Source organism: Corvus brachyrhynchos, unplaced genomic scaffold (assembly GCF_000691975.1).
Source record: "Corvus brachyrhynchos isolate BGI_N302 unplaced genomic scaffold, ASM69197v1 scaffold10, whole genome shotgun sequence".
Classification (NCBI taxonomy): domain Eukaryota; kingdom Metazoa; phylum Chordata; class Aves; order Passeriformes; family Corvidae; genus Corvus; species Corvus brachyrhynchos.
Window position 1 is genome coordinate 5,451,476 of NW_008236180.1, and position 6,271 is coordinate 5,457,746.

Sequence of the window (6,271 nt, forward strand, 5' to 3'; positions counted from 1 at the left end):
CAGCTCGGAGCAGGCCCAAGAGAGCAAGAGTGTAAGTGTAAGAGTAAGGGTGGAGTAAGCGAAGAGGAGGTAAGTAAGAGAGTAAGTGGGTAAGGGAGTAAGTAGAGTGGAGTGGTGAAGTCCTGGTTACAATACAATAAATCATCTTCTGTACTGAATATTCTAATTGTCACTAACCAATCTAATACAAGATACAAATCCTATAGCATTTACATACAGCCTATAAGAGTTCTTATATTACCATAGAGTGTTACATCTTAACTTCTAAAAACTACTCTTTGGACCCCTTCTGCTGAGCTAGTAGGGTCTGCTCTGACCCTTGGACCTGCCTGCAAGCAGAGGGTATTGTTCAATCAAGAGGGGATTACCTTCAGTTGGCCATACCATTGTTTTCCAGTTGTTCAGTAACTAAGATTTGGTATTTCAAAAGTGGCTTTCATTTCGATGTCGCCTGTAGTTTTCATATTCCCAAAATCTTTTGTCAGGCAATCATATTTATAAGGCTTTCCTGTTTCATCTTCCCCAACAGAAATAAAATTCCACAACAGCTCTATAGGAAGTGAGCATGAAACCAAATTGTTTGCATTAATCTGCTGCAAAAAACGAGTTTCACTCTTTGTAAAATTTTAAGGAAAGTTTAATAAAAGAGACAATTAGGAGACAACAGCAAAAAGGGCGGTACGGCCGGCCGGGTGCTTCGGCAGAGAGCCAAAGGCACACCTGTACATCCAAAAGATCGGCTTTAAAAGTACATCGCTTATTTCGTATTCATCACCGCCATGCATCATTCATTAATTCTTTGGAGTTGCTGAGTATCATCTTATCAGTCTTATCTTCTTCCTCGGCTCAATTCCGTCTGGTTTTGGGTTTTTTTTTTTCCTTCTGATAAGATTTTCCAGAAATGTGAAGACCGCCCCCCCCATCCTTCCCAAACTGACCACCCCAACTACAGACATCCTACAGCATTACATTACAGAACCCAGGCAAAGCTTTTCTCACATTAAGGAACATGAAACAAACCAACACCACAATCCATTCATAACAATTCTGGAACACGCGAAAAGCCAACACCACAGTACATTTATAACATCTGTCTTGCGATATTTTTTTTTTTAATGTGCATTCCTGACGAATAAACCCATTTTTCCCAGCTGGAGAGGCGCTGTCCCTGAGCAGAAGCTGCAGCACACACAGCCTGTGCTGCTCCTTTGTCACTGTCCCGGTGTGACCCAGATTCACAGGGGATTTGTCACCACTCTGGGGAATGAGACCGAACACGGCCAGGGAAGGTCCACATTTAGAGAGGTTTTGTATCACTGGCCTCACTCTGGGCTTTTATTTGCCCTGGATGGGCTCAGATGGACCATGTGTAACTTGCAGACTGCTTTCTGCTGCTGCGGAAAATTGGGCCAGGTAAATACAACTGAGAAAAAAACCCGGGAAACAGTTTTCCCTCTGGGAAACAGGGCAAAGCAGTCTGAAGAAACAGCCTCTTGGTAAGTTCCCTAAAAAAGTCTGGAGCTCTTAATATTTTTATAACTTCTTTTATCCCTCTGGTAGGACAAGGAAAAGGGGAAATACGACCCTCGAGAATTTGTAGTTGCTTGCAAAAGGAATAATTTGATGATCTAAATTTAATTCTACTCCTACACCCAGATCAGCTGCTGGAGCCTGGGAAATCCCTCTGGTCAGCGTGTGTCTGACAAAAGATATAAATCATCTCACATTTATCCTTTTAGGAACTGAAAATTCCTGGTATAAGCAAAAACTAATACACAGATATTTATGAAACTGAAGGGGGAAAAAAAGAAAATAAAAGAAAAAAAAAGAAAGAAGACCTGCAAAAGGAAAATTTAGAGGTCTGATTCAGTCCAAACAAGTTGTGCAGTTCCTTTTATTAATCAGGTTTTCAGCTTGCTGAAGCCCCAATTAATATCTTTTTTTCCTGTGCAGAATGTAAAATCTTGTTGTTATGGTTTGGGATAGGAAAAAAAATTATGGTATTCTTGTGAGATTGAAAAAAAATCAGAATCTTTCTCCCTTTCACAGCTAATGAGACACAAAAGATGACAAAGCTTCATTGTGCAAAACCCTCTGCTGTTCTCTACTTGGGGATTTTCGCCCATCTCCTCCCTTTCCTCTCATCACTAACAGCCCTGTAAAAATGCAAAGTACTTCACAAAGGCAGAAAGGAGATGTTGCCTTCGAGATAACACAACAGATTTGCAACTTCGGGCAAAGAGGCATTCGCGGCTCCGAAACTCCGCTAATGAGAGCAACCTTGCGCTTCGCGGGAATGTTAATCAATTAGACACACAGAGTATTAATGATGTTCTTTTGCCTAATTAGATTAGCAAAACACGAGTACAGCCACTTGGATTTTCCCCTCCAGCTCTCCAGCTTGTGCTCCCAGGGAGCACCACCCATCTGGCTGCGGGATGCTCCGGAGGGAGGCGATTCCCCAGGAGCGGGGAGCAGCTGGGTCCCGCCGGTGCCCACAGCCCCCTGCGCCCACCCTGGGGACGGGCAGGAGAGCGACGTGGGAAGATTTCTAGTTCTCCCTACAGCTTTTAAATTTCCGAGGCTGAAGGCAGAGGTTTAGCAGCTCTCAGTCCTACAGAGCTGGACCATGTTGTACCAGTGGAGCTCAGGGAGGATCAGGTGCTCTCCAGCCTTGACAGGATTCAGAAGGAATCTAAAACCCAACTGGGCATTCCCAGGAGCCATCCCACGTGGAGCTACCGGGATCTCCAGGAGAGCAAAATAACAGAGCTATGGAAAAATGAGAGGAGCCTTATCTCCAAGAGGAGCATCATAAGATTTAGAGCAAGACAAGCAGATAAGGTACCAGAAACACAACTCCATTGACCTACAAAGTGTGAGATCCCTGAAAAACACTGATAAACTCAGCCTTCATCAATTTTCCTCCTGATTATCTGATTTATGCAGATAGAGGCAACACACTGCTGAGGCTGAGGGCCCAGCTCTCAGCACAGAGGAAATGAAAAGACACTGCAAGGTCTTAATGAAGGAATATTCTTAGAGCGGATCTAAATGAAGTGTTCAAAGGATTGCACAAATGATCTTCCCAGATTGCTGGTGGGGAACTGGGGATTATCACATTTAAAAATTAAAAAAAAAAAAAAAAAAGAAAGATGAAAATAAGGTTTTAAGATATTGTTGAAGAGAAATGAGCCACACCTCACAAGGCCCCAGACTGGGTTTCTTTAGCAGCCTGAACTGTCTCTCAGGAAAAGCACAGGGAGCAGTAAGTTTTTGAGAAGTTAGATGGACAACCCTTGATGTTATAAAAGCACAAATTTATCCTTTTTTTGGTGCATCAAGCTCAACCCTACTGATTTTTCTTTTCCTCACAGAGTAAAACAAAAGTTACTGTCTGCATCTCCCAAGACAAATCCTCTGCCAATCCATCCTTAGGAATGAAGGCATGCAGAGACAAGTACTTTAATTTTTCTATTAAAAATGCTTTCATAGGTCCTGTTTTGGTGATAATTGAACAGTTGGAACTGGCACAGGGTGCCCAGAGAAGCTGTGGCTGTCCCATCCCTGGAAGTGTCCAAGGCCAGCTTGGATGGGGCTGGGAGCAACCTGGGATAGTGGAAGGTGTCCCTGCCCATGGCAGGGGGGGGAATGGAATGATCTTTGAGGTCCTTTCCAACCCAAACCATCCCATGGTTCTGTGATTCTATGAACTACAGGGCAGATTTTGTCTGCAATGCCACAGAGGCCCGGGTAGGTCAGGATTTTCAATTCTTCCCCCTGCTGAGGTGGAAGGCTTCAGCTGTGGTTTCATTGACTTTCAGAGCATTGCTCCACTTGGAACAGATTTTGTATTTTTAAACCAGAAAGCCAGAATAGTAAGAGATCATATTTTTCATATTAGTTTGAAGCAGGGCACATTAGTATGTTGAACACTCATGACTGGAGCTACAGTTTCTATAGTTACTCATGCATCAGTGTCTCACTGAACTACTGCAATATTCATTTGACAGCAGCTCTGCTTCCCCCTTACTGGAAGGAGAGGTTTGTAAGAGCATTTGTGGTGGGTTCATCCCATTGTATGCACTTTTAGGAGGTTTCTCAGGACTCTCTTAACTGACAGAATGTTACTTGGTAATGAAGCAGGTGAGATGTAACACAAATTTTAATTTAAATGTGAGATTCTTTTTTCCATGTATCTCTAGGAAATTGGACAGCAGGTTCCTGGCTGGAGAAGACATGCAGCACCTCATTAGAAGGAGCAGAATGGTCTCATTTTCCTCTTCTAAAATTGCTGCTTGCAGGTCAATATGAAAACTTGAGGGAAGACAAGAAAATTCTGGTGCTTATTCTGTTCCAGAGAAAAGTATTTTGGGCACAGAAAATGCCAGCACATTCAGTGTGATGGAAATCCAGTTCTGCTCCCACAGCAGAGCCACAGCCACCCCTCACACCTCCTGGCCACCCTCACATTTGCTGGGCTGAGGCTGCCCAGGCTGGTAAAACACACACATTTCTCTTTCCTTGCCATTCTTCTTTTTTGCTGTTTGATTTTAAAGCAAGTCAGATAAATTGTTAATTATGAGCCTGACCCAGAGCCCACTGGGCTCATTATAAGGTTTTCCACAGAGTTCATCTGGGCCAGAGCACCTGGGATTATTCCTGTGCACCAAACACAAACATCCCTTGTTACCTCAGGAGAACACAGGCAGGCTTTTCTCAGAGTGAGGTGAAAGGATCAGGCTAATAGCAACCCCAATTATAACGTCTGAAGAAATAAAATCAAAATATAGAGAGAAAAACTGCCCTTTGAGTGACAGCTCAGAGCCCTCCATCCCTGCTTGGGAAGCGAAAGCTTCAAATGAGAATTTACCAACTTTTGTAGACATAATACAGCTGCTCTCTTTGAACCCTCACCTGTTGCACAGCTTTCTGCTTACAAATTGTGTATTTTCCCTAGAATAATGTATCGCTAGATACTAAAATTTTACTTTTGGACCTTATTTGCATCTCATAAAATGTATTTGTGCTTTTGCTGTTGCAAAGCTGGAATCCAGTGCACTGCTTTGATTCCTGTCCTTTCCGTAAAGCACCAGGAACCCGCAGCCAGCAGCACTCAGAAGCGCTGGCCACGGCGCCGTGCTGCCATTGCCATTGTCTCCATTGCCATCTAGTGGCACCTTCCCCAGTCCCACCTGGCCCTGCACAAAATCCTGACCCAGCAGGGTCTGACCCTTGGAAAAAAGGGGGGGTTCTTCCTTTTGCTGAAATCAAATCATGCCAGTCACGTTCTGTTTGTTTGGTTTGTTTCTTTTTCCTTCCTCTGTTCTATGAAACTAAGTGTAAAAAGTGAATTGCCGGCATTTGCTCCCATTCCTGTCTCTGGCACCAAGGCAGGAGGGCTGCAGGGATGGGGCAAGGGAAGCCAAAGCTGCTGGGACAGGGAGGCATCGAGGCTCTTCTGCACATCCAGGCGTAGGAGAGACCACGGCAGCAGGAGAAGGGTGGGAAGCTCTGCAGAACCATCTGTGTGCCACTCAAAGCTTTTATTTACTGGCATTTTACAACCACCAGGATGCTTCCAAACAAACTCCTCAGCAGAGAGAAAAACAGCTCATCAACTGCCTGGGATGTTGCCCACAATAAATAACATCCAGTTCCTCCTGCCTGCCCTCCCTCTGGGCGCTCATTTGTTTCACTTCCCCACGGTGTCTCCTCGACACCAACCACGTTTGTTTGCATTTTCCAGCAGCGAGAATCGCCCTGAGCAAACCACAGGTGACACAGAACTTCTGACCTTATTGACCCAGTGCAGGGCTGGCAGACACTCCACGGCTTAAGAGGGTTGGTTGGTCTGTGGATGGAGAAGGGAAATGATTCTTCTTCCCCAGCAACCACAAACCTCTTCTTGCCCTCAGAAGCAAGAATCCTCTGTTTCAGGAGGAGAGGGTAAGTCAGCAGGAGACACCAACCCACAGGGCCTCGATGTCACCTGATGCCTGAAGCTCCTGTAGCCATGAGGGGCTTTATTAACACTACAAATAAACACAAACCTGAGTTCCAACTCTCCTCCCAGGAGATCCCACGATGACCTTGCAGCAAATGGCACCATGGAGTCACCCCTGCCAAGAACGGCGGCTGGGAAAGGGTGACAACCGATGAAAAACACGCACACAAGTACCTGTGAAATAGTGGCTATATTTCTATGCTTTTATAGCAATATAATACTTCATATCAGACTGGGAAACATACTTCCAAGTATTTTAAGTTA